Below are 15,751 nucleotides of genomic sequence, written 5' to 3'. Positions count from 1 at the left end.
TTTGTCATTCGGCAACATGATGGTAAAATGTATAAGCTTCTTCCTTCCCATCCTGATGATCCCTCTCTATCTGCAAAAGAGTCAGTGGCAGCAACCAACTAGACCAATTTAGCTATATCCAATTTGGAAAAATTCGTGAGAACTAAATTTGATTCTGTAGAAACTGCCTGTTCAGAAATGAAAATCATGCTTGGCAGGATCCTACAAAAACAAGATTATAATACTATCTGTTTAAATGACAGTGTGAAGACTCTAGCTGAAAATGACCAAACCATTGCTCAGAGTCTGGATAAGTTGTCTATACAAACAGACAAAAAGATCCATGAAGCAGCTGTGGCTCATGGAAAAGAGCTTGTTAAGGTTAATACTAGCCTTGACATCATAAAAAAGCAAGTATGGGTTGTCTCCACAGGAGTAGAATCTTTGAAGAAAAAGCCTAGTGCAGAGGCCTATAAGTCAACTACTCTATTTTCTGGTCCTAAACCTTCAGTCCCATACTCAATAACACCATCAGTGGAAAGCCTGATTAAAGCTCCCAGTGCTATAAACTTTCCACCTCCTACTTCCACACATCCTTACTCTCTATTTTCTTATCCCACCTTTTTTTATCAAAACTTCATATTCACCAGAGAAACCTTCTGAAGAAAAATTCCCAAAATTCAAAGGGAATGTTTCTGAATTCTTATTTGGTGAACCTTTTGAAGAAAAGGATTATCCAGATACAAGCCTTCATAAAATTGAACTCACCCCAGAGATTGAAGATCTCAAAGCTTGTATTAATAGCTTTTCTGCACAAGACAAAGAACAGTTTGACATTCTAGAATCTGAAGAAAATTTAGAAAATCAAATGAATGCCACTTCATCTAGATCCAAGTGGAACACTACATGGAATCCAGCTCCAGACCATCGAGACTTAATGAAGTCTGAATATCATAAGGACTGGTCTGCAAATTCCACTTATTCGTGGAATATTGATAATTGCAGAGAGGCAGAAGTCATGTCAGTTCTGAATTCAATGCTAGTCTGTTACAGGACATATCTTGTTGATGACATTGGTCCTGTAAATGCCTGTCGAAGGATAATTGGTGGGTTATAAGGCACTCTTGATTCTTGGTTAAAAGCTTAAACTTTAAAGGAGCCAAACCTTCTTCCTTCTTGGGAACAGTCTGTAATGTTAAATGAAGATGGAACCACCTACATGGATCCTGTTAGCCATCTTCCTGTGAATAACAAGATAGGATGTCTGCTCTATGGTATTACAGTAAATTTCATTGGATTCCCTCAAATAACCAATGAAATCACTACAATTACTCTGCTAGCCATGAAGTTGCACAACATATGAATATTTTAATGAGTTTCTCCATAGGTTGCATACTCTATTTCCAGAATTGATTCTTGAACCTAAATGGAAGGAGATCTTTGTTCCTTCTCTTCCTTAATGGGTTTCCTTAGCAATTGTGAATAAACTTCCAGGAAAAATTGGAGATTACAAATTTGGAGTCATCAGGCAGGCAGTCAAAGCTGTTATTGTTGAGCTTTGCTCCCAAATGAAAATCGCCCACGCTGCAACCAATCCAAAGAAGTCGCATGGATACCAGCAGCTCTGCAAACAATGGCACCTTGGAAAAGCTGGCAATTCTGAGGGGCGAAGGAGAAGGCACAAGAATTCAAAGAAGAATTTCCAGTCTTCCAAAAGCACATCCAAAAGACATTTCAAGAAGAAGTCGTATAAACATAGTGAAATGTTTTCAAAAGAAAAAGAAATAATATGCTACAACTGCAACAAGAATGGACATACAACAAATAGATGTCCTGAGAAAAAAAAAAGAATCTTCAAAGAAGAAGATAACATACAGAAACAAGAAAGGAAAGATCAACTTATTTGATCTTCCAAGAAGTTGTGTTGAAATGATATCTTCTGAGTCTGAATCAGAAGATAATTTAAATCTTTTACACTCTGACTATTCCTCATCATCTGAGGAAGAAATATGTAGATATCCACATTACTTAGAATGTAAAGATTGCAGCTGCAGTGATCCAGAGGTATGTAATTGCAACACTGTCAGGATGATGAAAACAGATCATGAAGAAACCAGTAGAAATATTTTCACACAAATGATGGCAACGACAAATCCACAGCTAAAAGAAATGTACAAATCGTTACTGATGGATAATCTCAGACAAGTACCCTCGGGTTTGAAGAACTTGCCACATAAAGGGTATGTTCCTCCTGCTTCATTATTCTCAGTTGAAGCTTTGACCAGACAATTTAAAAATGAAGACTTTGGAGAAGATCTGCCTTAGACACTCCCGAGTATACATCAGGCTATAAAAGAACTGAGAAAAACAGTGAAGGAAAATAAGAGGTTATGCATGGAAAATCACAGAGACCTGTCTGTCAGATTGATGAACTCTCAAGAAGCCTCGACATCTAAGAACCCTCCCCTATCTGGAAAACTAGAAAATTTGATGTTCCATCAAAATTCGATAATTGAGAAATCACATGAAGAAGGAGAATCTGATAGGATGGAATTAAGATGCAATATTGTAAACAGAGATGTTATGTATTGCATTAAGATGAAAGTCAAGATTGGAAACTAGTATGAAGATTGGAAAGTGTTGATGGATACTCGTTCCAGATTGAATATTGTGAGCGACACAGTGGTCAGTGCACATTTGAGGAGACCAACTCCCTGTCCCAGGGTCACCACGACCAATGGAGACATCATTACAAAAACAGAAGCAGAAATAGATGTATTTTTGACTAAAGATATTGGAGTATGACTTGTATGTCCAATAGTTCCAGGAATGGATTGTGCTATGTATCTTGAAACACCTTTTTTCCAGAATTTTGACAGACATGGAGCCAAGCTAGACACTACTACTCAGAGGTATGGTTATTTTGTCAGCCTGAACAATAAAGAGATATTCTTTCCATTTATAAATTCAAATTCACCCAATAGGCTAAAGAGAATAGAAAGGCTGGAATGTCTATTGGCAAAAATGGAATTAAAGAAAGAATCTCTAAAAACAGAAGAGCTCCTAGGTAATGGGAAATATGCCAAGGAGATAGTAGATATCACTCCTAAGTTTAAAGAATGCTTCTCAGATGATCCAAACGCATTCTGGCATATTCACAAGCATGAAGTCGAACTTCCACTAAAAACAGATTTCAGTGGAGAACTTAAAAGGTCTAAGGCGATAGCCATGAATCAAGAACAGCTAAAGATGTGCAAAGAAGAAATCAAAGATCTTTTAAAGAAAGGTCTGATAAGGAAATACAAGAGCCCCATTGCATGCTTTGCCTTTTATGTTAACAAACACTCTGAGATTGCTAGAGGCAAACCCAGGCTAGTTGTCAACTATAAGCCTCTAAATAGCATTCTTGATTATGATGCCTATCCTCTACCGAAACCATCTACTATTTTGGCTCAAATATCCAAATCAAAGATTTTCTCAAAATTTGATCTCAATTCAGCTTTTTGGCAGGTCGGGATAAAAGAGGCTGACAAATGGAAGACAACCTTTTTGGTACCAGAAGGTCATTATGAGTGGAACATCATGCCTTTCGGCTTGATCAATGCACCCTCTGCATTCCAGAGAATCATGGATGAAATGTTTGAAGGTATGGATGACTTTCTGAAGAAATGTATTGATGATCTGTTAATTAATTCCGATAACATTTCTGATCACATTAAACATCTAAAAATTTTCTTAAGAAGAGTTAAAGAAACGGGAATTGTTCTGTCAGCATCAAAAATAAAACTCTTCAAAACTATGATAACTTTTTTGGGTTATAATATCTAGTTTGGCTCATATAGTGTCATTCAGAGAAGTTTAAATTTTGTAGATCACTTCTCGGATGAAATAATTGATAAAAATCAGTTGCAGAGTTTTCTTGGGAGTTTAAACTACATTTCTAAATTTTTGAAACATTGTGCCCAAGAAAGGAAATTGCTAAATCAGAGACTCTAGAAGATACCAATACCCTGGAATGAAGACTGCACTTAGGCTGTCAGAAGAATAAAAGACAGAGTCAAAAATATCCAACCTCTGTCTCCCATAAGAGAAGAATGGAAAAACATTATAATGACCGATGCCAATCAAGCCGGTTGGGGAGCAGTGTTATGTCAATAGAACCCCGACAGTAAGAAATAGATAGAAATATGCCAATACACATCAGACCTTTGGGCCAAGAACTAGCTAAATTGGTCCAGCTTGAAGAAGGAGTTGAGAGCGGTTTGCCTTGGGATTGCAAAGTTCAAAGAGTTTGTAATTTATACCAAATTCACAGTTAGAACATACTTCCATGTCAAGAAATCTTCGATATAGAATTTGTCTCTGGTGATAAAAACAGTTTTGCAGATATGATGAGCAGAGAATTTTTGTCTGAACATTCTATCCTTGCTTTGTCTTGCAATTTTATAAGAAGGAATGAAGATTCAATACAAATTGAAATGCCTACTGGATGGGTCAGTTATGAATTAAATACTCCTTTGTTAGTTTATGATTCGAACTAGTTCCCTGTAAAAGAAATAAGGCACAGAATGGGAATCCCATATCTCTGGATATAAAGAATGAAGGATGAGATGAATTGAGAAGCCCTTGAAGCTCTTGACTATTTGGTGCATATCGAAAGCATCACTTTCATATTGGATAGAAGTGAAGACGATAATGACCTCATAGAAAGCTGCCATATTGCATTCAGAAAATTTAATAACCATCTCCACAGAAAAATTTTTGATGAAGACCAACAAAGAGAAGCATTTTACTTTGGTATGAATTTACAAAACTATTCCTCTAATCTGTTTTACTCTTTGCAGTTTACTTTCATGTACGAAGGATGGTCAGTAGAAGAAATGAAAGATGAAGACCCCATTCCAGAATGGTTTTACGAGTGGTGGAAAATCTATGGACTATCTTCTTTAGTGACAAAACCATACTCTTTACACTTGCTAAAAATCTATGGATTTCGTGAGCCCACAGTTCATCAGCCAGGAATCTTGTACAAATCCGTAGAAAATATTGCCGACATTGAAGACACTCATTTCTTGAACGGAGTAAGAAGATGTGGTCATGTCAGATGGTTTGTCACAAACCACTACAAGGCAAGAACAATCAATGACAGTATCGATTATGAAGATTTCCATGATTAGATTAGTCCGGAATCAAATCCTTTTGAGAATATCAACTTTTTAGAAACACCGGAAAGCCATCCATCACAAGTATGGGAATCCGAGAAAGAAGTAAGGGTCCAGTACTTCTCAAATCACCTGATCGAAATATTCCGATATCAGCATTATTCTCATCCCCATATAAGACATTATGTTATTGATTGTGTTGTCTTTCCAACCGACTTTTCCCAAAGGCCTGATCTGCAGTGGCATATTTCTATCTGTTTGTTACTGTCGGGGTTCTCTTGACATAACACTACTCCCCAACTGGCTTGACTGGCGTCGGTCATTATAATTTTTTTTCATCCTTCTCTTATGGGAGACAGAGGTTGGATATTTTTGACTCTATCTTTTATTCTTCTGACAACCTGAGTTCAGTCTTCATTCCAGGGTATTAGTATCTTTTGGAGTCTCTGATTTAGCAATTTCCTTTGTTGGGCACAATGTTTCAAAAATTTAGAAATGTAGTTTAAACTCCCAAGAAATCTCTGCAATTGATTTTTATCAATTATTTCATCCGGGAAGTGATCTACAAAATTTAAACTTATCTGGATGGCACTATATGAACCAAACTAGATATTATAACCCAAAAAATCTATCATAGTTTTGAAGAGTTTTATTTTGGATGCTGACAGAACAATTCCCATTTCTTTAACTCTTCTTTATAAAATCTTCATATGTTTAATGTGATCAAGAATGTTATCAGAATGAATTAACAAATCATCAATATTTTTCTTAAGAAAGTCATCCATACTTTCAAATGTTTCATCCATGATTCTCTGGAATGCAGAGGGTGAATTGATCAAGCCGAAAGGCACGATGTTCCACTCATAAAGGCCTTCTGGTACCGAAAAGGCTGTCTTCCATTTGTCAGCCTCTTTTATCCCGACCTGCCAAAAACCTGACTTGAGATCAAATTTTGAGAAAATCTTTGATTTGGATATTTGAGCCAAAATAGTAGATGGTTTCGGCAGAGGATAGGCATCATAATCAAGAATGCTATTTAGAGGCTTATAGTTGACAACTAGCCTGGGTTTGCCTCTACCAATCTCAGAGTGTTTGTTAACATAAAAGGCAAAGCATGCAATGGGGCTCTTGCTTTTCCTTATCAGACCTTTCTTTAAAAGATCTCTGATTTCTTCTTTGCACATCTTTAGTTGTTCTTGATTCATGGCTAACGCCTTAGACCTTTTATGTTTTCCACTGAAATCTGTTTTTAGTGGAAGTTCAACTTCATGCTTGTGAATATGCCAGAATGCGTTTGGATCATCTGGGCAGCACTCTTTAAACCTAGCAGTGATATCTGCTATCTCCTTGGGATATTTCCCATTACCTAGGAGCTCTTTTGTTTTTAGAGATTCTTTCTTTAATTCCATTTTTGGCAATAGACCTTCCAGCCTTTCTATTCTCTTTAGCCTATTAGGTGAATTTGAATTTATAAATGGAAAGAATATCTCTTTATTGTTCAAGCTGAAAAAATAACCATACCTCTCAGTAGTAGTGTCTAGCTTGGCTCCATGTTTGTCAAAATTCTGGAAAACAGGTGTTCCAAGATACATAGCACAATCCATTCCTGGAACTATTGGACATACAAGTCGTACTCCAATATCTTCAGTCAAAAATACATCTATTTCTGCTTCTTTTTTTGTAATGATGTCTCTACTGGCCGTGGTGACCCTGGAACATGCAGTTGGTCTCCTCAAATGTGCACTGACCACTGTGTCACTCACAATATTCAATCTGGAACCAGTATCCATTAGCACTCTCCAATCTTCATACTGGTTTCCAATCTTGACTTTCATCTTAATGCAATACATAACATCTCTATTTACAATATTGCATCTTAATTCCATCCTATCATATTCTTCTTCTTCATGTGATTGCTCAATTATCGGATTTTGATGAAACATCCAATTTTCTAGTTTGCCAGATAGGGGAGGGTTCTTTGATGTCGAGGCTTCTTGAGAGTTCATCAATCTGACAAACAGGTCTCTATGATTTTCTATGCATAACCTCTTATTTTCTTTCACTATTTTTCTCAGTCTTTTATAGCCTGATGTATACTCGGGAGTGTCTGAGGCAGATCTTCTCCAAAGTATTCATTTTAAACTGTCTGGTCAAAGCTTCAATTGAGAATAATGATGCAGGAGGAACATACCCTTTATGTGGAAAGTACTTCGAACCCGAGGGTACTTGTCTGAGATGATCCATCAGTAATGATTTGTACATTTCTTTCAACTGAGGATCTTTCGCTGCCATCATTTGTGTGAAAATATTTCTACTGGTTTCTTCATGATCTGTTTTCATCATCCTGACAGTGTTGCAACTACATACATCTGGATCACTGCAGCTGCAATATTTACATTCTAAGCAATGTGGTTCTCTACATATTTCTTCTTTAGATGATGAGGAATAGTCAGAGTGTAAAAGATTTAAATTATCCTCTGATTCAGACTTAGAAGATATTATTTCATCACAACTGCTCAAAAGATCAAAGAAGTTGATCTTTCCTTTCTTGTTTCTGTATGTTATCTTCTTCTATGAAGATTCTTTTTTCTTCTCAGGACATCTATTTGTTGTATGTCCTTTCTTGTTGCAGTTGTAGCATATTATTTCTTTTTCTTTTGAAAACATTTCAGTATGTTTATACGGCTTCTTCTTGAAATTTCTTTTGGATGTGCTTTTGGAAGACTGGAAATTCTTCTTTGAATGCTTGTGCCTTCTCCTTCGCCCCTCAGAATTGCCAGCTTCTCCAAGGTGCCATTGTTTGCAAAGCTGCTGGTATCCATGCGGCTTCTTTGGATTGGTTGCAACGTGGACGATTTTCATTTGGGAGCAAAGCTCAACAATAACAGCTTTGACTGCCTGTCTGATGACTCCAAATTCGTAATCTCTAATTTTTCCTGGAAGTTATTCACAATTGCCAAGTAAACCCATTGAGGAAGAGAAGCAACAAAGATCTCCTTCCATTTAGGTTCAAGAATCAATTATGGAGATAGAGTATGCAACCTTTGGAGAAACTCATTAAAATATTCATCTAAATGTTGCATGTTGTGCAACTTCATGGCTAGCAGAGTAATTGTAGTGATTTCATTGGTTATTTGAGGGAATCCAATGAAATTTACTGTAATACCATAGAGCAGACGTCCTATCATGTTATTCATAGGAATATGGGTAACAGGATCCATGTAGGTGGTTCCATCTTCATTTAACATTATAGACTGTTCCCAAGAAGGAAGAAGGTTTGGCTCCTTCAGAGTTTCAGCTTTTAACCAAGAATCAAGAGTTCCTTCAAACTCGCCAATTATCCTTCGACAGGAATTTACAGGACCAATGTCATCAGCAAGATATGTCCTATAACAGACTAGCATTGAATGCAGAATTGACATGACTTCTGCCTCTGTGCAATTATCAATATTCCATGAATAAGTGGAATTTGTAGACCAGTCCTTATGATATTCAGACTTCATTAAGTCTCGACGGTCTGGAGCTGGATTCCAAGTAGTGTTCCACTTGGATCTAGATGAAGTGGCATTAATTTGATTTTCTAAATTTTCTTCAGAATCTAGAATGCCAAACTGTTCTTTGTCTTGTGCAGAAAAACTATTAATACAAGCTTCGAGATCTTCAAGCTCTGGGGTGAGTTCAATTTTATGAAGGCTTGTATCTGGATCATCCTTTTCTTCAGAAGGTTTACCAAATAAGAATTCAGAAACATTCCATTTGAATTTTGGGAATTTTTCTTCAGAAGGTTTCTCTAGTGAATATGAAGTTTTGTTAAAAAAGTTGGGATTAGCGAATAGAGAGTAAGGATGTGTGGAAGTAGGAGGTGGAAAGTTTATAGCACTGGGGGCTTTAATCAGGCTTTCTATTGATGGTGTTATTGAGTATGGGACTGAAGGTTTAGGACCATAAAATAGAGTAGTTGACTTATAGGCCTCTGCACTAGGCTTTTTCTTCAAAGATTCTACCCCTGTGGAGACAACCCATACTTGCTTTTTTATGATGTCAAGGCTAGTATTAAGCTTAACAAGCTCTTTTCCATGAGCCACACCGGCTTCATGGATATTTTTGTCTGTTTGGATAGACAACTTATCCATACTCTGAGCAATGGTTTGGTCATTTTCAGCTAAAGTCTTCATACTGTCATTTAAACAGACAGTATTATAATCATATTTTTGTAGGATCCTACCAAGCATGATTTTCATTTCTGAACAAGTAGTTTCTACAGAATCAAATTTAGCTCTCTCGAATTTTTCCAAACTTGATATAGCCAAATTGGTCCAGTTGGTTGCTGCCACTGACCCTTTTGCAGATAGAGAGGGATCATCAGGATGGGAAGGAAGAAGCTTATACATTTTACCTCCTGTTGTCGAATGACAAAGTTTTTCCATGGTGGAAACTCTGTGTCTGTTTCATGGACAAAACCACCAAGGAGTTCCCGTTTATGTTTGTTTGGGGTTCCAGATCTAATCATGTTTATATGGAATTGTGAGCATACTAATTTAATCAATTCCTCTCCTTTCACCCTTACAACTATCAAAGATTTTGGAACATTGGGCTTTGAAAGCATAGTCTGGATTTTAGGGTGGAAAATAGGAGTGTGGAGTGGTGAACGAATGATAACACGATTTTCTTCTATTTTCTTTTCTACAAATTTTTTGTTTCTTTGATTTTCTTTTACCTGGCTTCATTCTTGAATTGTTTTATCAGGGATTCTTCAACCTGACTTGCAGAAGGATAGTACCATTCATAGAATGATATCCATTGGTCTTGTGCTTTCATCCATTCTTTCCATGCTGCACTATTTTGCTGGTTGAAGTTTTTTCTATCTTTTTTCTCTAAAAGGAGCATCTCTTGCATATATAGGTGCTCTTTCTCATGTGTGTAGATGTCCCAATTGAACATTTTCTTTTTCCAGGCATCTTCTGGATTGTAAGGTCCTATTCCCTTGAAAATATTTAGAAAGGCAATAATTTCTTCATCAGAGGGAATTTCAATTGAATTGGGAATTTTGTCTATAGGATTTCTTCTGTGGGCTGGGATGACAGATTCATGTACAAAACCCAGACCTCGGGAAGAAGTTGGGGAAATGGAATTTATAAGAAGTTCTTCTTGAACATTAAAAAATGACACATGCTTGTAACTTTGTTAAGAAGGATCATTAGAAGATGGTACAAACTTAATCATATTTACACAATGATTGCTGGAAGATTCTCCGTGCGGAGTAGGAGGGTCAAAAGAAAACTAACATAATGTCTTTGAATAGTGTGGGTGGTCACAGACAGAGCTAAAAACCTGAGATGAGCTTGGCTGTGCGAGAAGCTTTTTAAGTGACTCATGCACTACTTGATCAATTACAAGTTGTTGAGAAGTCTGTACATGTTGTAATTGATTTGTGGGGACTGCAGTAGTAGTTGGAATGGTTGTTATTGAAGGTCCACCACGCTGAACTGGCTGAACTCTGGGGAACCGAGTAATGACTTGATCATCGGTTTTAGTTATGATAGACTGGGCAGCAGAGACTGATCGGTGAACTGGCATTTTCCAATTTGTGACCCAGTTATCAGGAGGGTTGAGTTCCCTTCGAGATACATATACAGGTGCAACAGGGTTGCAAGTAGAATCATATTGGATCAAAGTGACAATACCAGAGTCTTTGTCAGGGGAACTTAACACAACTGGTATTGTGGTATTATAGAACCTAACACAAGTAATATAATAGATGGACAAATTTTTTGCTTTGGATCTGAACTCTTCATATCCTTGAGTCTGCACTCCCAAGGTAATACATTGCATGATGTGTGGATCATCAAGGGTGACAGAGAAATCAGGACAGTCATCATATTGAATCGGGCCATATGACAGATTTGTCTCTATTCCTCCGATCAAGGCTTTTGTGAAGGATGCCCATAGATTATCAAATAATGCAGAAAATACAAATGTTTTATGGCCTTTTATGTGAAGTGTATTATTTCCCACTCTCAGCAACCCAATATGGACATACTGGTAGCCAGATTTAAGAGGGGCCTGAATATGGCGCGGCGCGCTCTAAAAGCGAGATTGTCATCATACTATTTAAATTCAGCTCGGTCTTAACATATTTTTCTTTAATCTTAATCTGACTGAGGGCTCTTAGGTGAAAAGGGTGAACACCTTTATAAACATCGGAAGGAGAAACAGGGGGATGTTTCCAGTTTACAGCAGGATTATTTTCTTTAATAGACAAACAGGCAGAATTTATATCATTGTCTTCAGACTGACAAAGAGGGTCTAAACCTGATCTGAGGGTTTCTTCTGATTCTAAATCATCAAAATGTTTGGAACCAAAACGAGCCATTGAACCAGAAGGACTAGCAAAGTCCATAATGATATAATAAAAATGGTAATAAAATAGAGAAGTACCCGATCAAATTTTGCAGAACGATATCAAGAATAATTGCGGCTTTCTTTTGCCAAATAAATTGTGGCTTCCTCGAACAAGTTCTTGTCGAACGTCTTCAACACCCTCCAATGCCAACACAGCAACACGGGCTACAAATGCTATTCACGACTTCAAACGAACTCATGATCCACTTAGACAATATATCATAAGAAAAATTCACTCAAGCAATAACTTGGCTCTGATACCATTTACAGTGATCTTCAAAGGATATCAAACAGATTTTATTTATATATCAAAAGTGTATACAGATATGGACTTGATTACATGACAGAGTCTTCCTTCTCAAATTGACTGCTGCAACATTTAACAGATATGTCTTAGCCGAAGCATAAGAGATTTGTAGGCTACTTGGCATGAGAGTAGGTTGAGACCAGAAAATAGACTTACAGACTTAAAGTTCAAACTCCGTGATGCAAGCAGATCGAGAAGCTTTCTCGCAGATGCAGAGCAGGGAATTCAATCTTAGACTCTTAGACTCTAGACCTCTCTCCTCTCTCCTAAATGAGCCTTACCTTGTTGTTGCTTCTTACTTATAGAACTCAAGGGGGACAAACATCCGTGAATCACCGAAAGTAGAAATGTACAAACCAGATTCCGGCATGAGCGGACTACTCATGTTATCTTGTCCCTTTTCTTTTTAGAAAGCCAACTGGCATATGGGGACCAAATCTAGGACATAGATTAGACTTAAAGTAAAGTGGAGAATCAATTTATATGATCTCAAATTACTTTTATTATTGTACTTTGAATTTTACACAGTGGAGGTTCATTGACGAGTGAACCCATGAAAGCTCGTCCAACACCAAAGTCGATTGGAAAGACAACACAATAAAATCACATAATGTCTGATCTGGGGATGAGAATAAAGCTTATATCGGAATCTTTCGATCAGGTGATTTGAGAAGTACTAGACCCTTACTTCTTTCTCGGATTCCCATACTTGTGATGGATGGTTGTCTGGTGGTTCTAAAAAGTTGATATTCTCAAAAGGATTTGATTCCGGACTTATCTAATCATGGAAATCTTCATAATTGATATTGTCATTGATTGTTATTGCCTTGTAGTGGTTTGTGACAAACCATCTAACATGACCGCATCTTCTTACTCCGTTCAAGAAATGAGTGTCTTCAATGTCAGCAATATTTTTTATAGATTTGTACAAGATTCCTAACTGATGAGCTGTGGGCTCACTGAATCCGTAGACTTTTAGCAAGTGTAAAGAGTATGGTTTTGTCACTAAAGCAGATAATCCATAGATTTTCCACCACTCGTAAAACCATTATGGAATGCGGTCTTCATCTTCCATTGCTTCTACTGACCATCCTTCGTACATGAAATTAAACTGTAAAGAGTAAAACAAATTAGAGGAATAGTTTTGTAAATTCATACCTGAGTAAAATGCTTCTCTTTGTCGGTCTTCATCAAAATTGTTTCTGTGGAGATGGTTATTAAATTTTCTGAATGCAATATGGCAGCTTTCTATGAGGTCATCATTGTCTTCACTTCTATCCAATATAAAAATGATGCTTCCGATATGCACCAAATAGTCAAGAGCTTCAAGGGCTTCTCGATTCATCTCATCCTGCATTCTTTCTGTCCAAAGATATGGGATTCCCATTCTGTGTCTTATTTCTTTTACAGGGAACCAGTTCAAATCACAAACTAACAAAGGAGTATTTGATTCATAACTGACCCATCCAGTAGGCGTTTCAATTTGTACTGAATCTTCATTCCTTCTTATAAAATTGCAAGACAAAGCAAGGATAGAATGTTCAAACAAAAATTCTATGCTCAGCATATCAGCAAAATTGTTTTTATCACCAGAGACAAATCCTATATTGAAGATGTATTGACTCAACTGCATCACCCAGCTTACCATTGCTGCATCTTCAAAGCCGCATTTGTGAATTGTGTATTTTAAGGCCTGGCAGTCTGTTCTAACTGTGAATTTGGTATAAATTACAAAGTCTTTGAACTTTGCAATCCCAAGGCAGACCACTCTCAACTCCTTCTTCAAGCTGGACCAATTCAGTTGGTTCTTGGTCCAAAGGCCTAATGCGTATTGGCATATTTCTATCTGTTTCTTACTGTCGGTGTTCTCTTGATACCATTTATAGTGATCTTCAAAGGATATCAAACAGATTTTATTTATATATCAAAAGTGTATACAAATATGGACTCGATTACATGACAGAGTCTTCCTTCTCAGATTGACTACTGCAACATTTAACAGATATGTCTTAGCCGAAGCATAACAGATCTGTAGGCTACCTAGCATGCAAGCAGGCTGAGACCAAAAAACAAACTTACAGACTTAAAGTTCAAACTCCATGATGCAAGCAGATTGAGAATATTTCTCGCAGATGCAGAGCAGGGAATTCAAGCTTAGACTCTTAGACTCTAGTCCTCTCTCCTCTCTCCCGAATGAGCCTTACCTTGCTGTTCCTTCTTACTTATAGAACTCAAGGGGGACAAACATCCGTGAATCACCGAAAGTAGAAATGTACAAACTAGATTCTGGCATGAGCGGACTACTCATGTTATCTCGTCCCTTTTCTTTTCAGAAAGCCAACTGGCATATGGGGACCGAATCTAGGACATAGATTAGACTTAAAGAAAAGTGGAGAATCAATTTATATGATCTCAAATTACTTTTATTATTGTACTCTAAATTTTACACAATGGAGGTTCATTGACGAGTGAACCCATGAAAGCTCATCCAACACCAAAGTCGGTTGGAAAGACAACATAATCAAATCACATAACGTCTGATATGGGGATGAGAATAATGCTGATATCAGAATCTTTCGATCAGGTGATTTGAGAAGTACTGGACCCTTACTTCTTTCTTGGATTCCCATACTTGTGATGGATGGTTGTCCAGTGGTTCTAAAAAGTTGATATTCTCAAAAGGATTTGATTCCGAACTTATATGATTATGGAAATCTTTATAATTGATATTGTCATTGATTATTCTTTCCTTGTAGTGGTTTGTGACAAACCATCTGACATGACCGCATCTTCTTACTTCGTTCAAGAAATGAGTGTCTTCAATGTCGGCAATATTTTCTATGGATTTGTACAAGATTCCTGATTGATGAGCTGTGGGCTCACTAAATCCGTAGATTTTTAGCAAGTGTAAAGAGTATGGTTTTGTCACTAAAGCAGATAGTCCATAGATTTTCCACCACTCGTAAAACCATTCTAGAATGGGGTATTCATCTTCCATTGCTTCTACTGACCATCCTTCGTACATGAAAGTAAACTGCAAAGAGTAAAACATATTAGACAAATATTTTTGTCAATTCATACCTGAGTAAAATGCTTCTCTTTATCGGTCTTCATCAATATTGTTTCTGTGGAGATGGTTATTAAAATTTCTGAATGAAATATGGCAGCTTTCTATGAGGTCATCATTGTCTTCACTTCTATCCAATATAAAAGTGATGCTTTCGATATGCACCAGATAGTCAAGAGCTTCAAGGGCTTCTCAATTCATCTCATCCTGCATTCTTTCTATCTAGAGATATGGGATTCCCATTCTGTGCCTTATTTCTTTTACAGGGAACTAGTTCGAATCATGAACTAACAAAGGAGTATTTAATTCATAACTGACCCATCCAGTAGGCATTTCAATTTGTACTGAATCTTCATTCCTTCTTATAAAATTGCAAGACAAAGCAAGGATAGAATGTTCAGACAAAAATTCTCTACCAGCATATCAGCAAAACTGTTTTTATCACCAGAGACAAATTCTATATCGAAGATGTATTGACTCAACTGCATCACCCATCTTACCATTGCTGCATCTTCAAAGTCGCATTTGTGAATTTCTTATTTTAAGGCCTGGCAGTCTGTTCTAACTGTGAATTTGGTACAAATTACAAAGTCTTTGAACTTTGAAATCCCAAGGCAGACCGCTCTCAACTCCCTCTTCAAGCTAGACCATTTCAGCTGGTTCTTGGCACAAAGGCCTGATGCGTATTGGCATATTTCTATCTGTTTCTTACTCTCGAGGTTCTCTTGACATACCACTTCTCCCCAACTGGCTTGACTGGCATCAGTCATTATAATTTCTTTCCATTCTTCTCTTATGGGAGACAAAGGTTTGATATTTTTGACTCTGTCTTTT

Source organism: Pinus tabuliformis, chromosome J (assembly GCF_031772625.1).
Source record: "Pinus tabuliformis cultivar Carrire ecotype Pingquan chromosome J, CPIR1, whole genome shotgun sequence".
NCBI classification, from domain to species: domain Eukaryota; kingdom Viridiplantae; phylum Streptophyta; class Pinopsida; order Pinales; family Pinaceae; genus Pinus; species Pinus tabuliformis.
The sequence above is the reverse complement of the archived record's forward strand: the minus strand, read 5'-3'. Positions refer to the sequence as shown.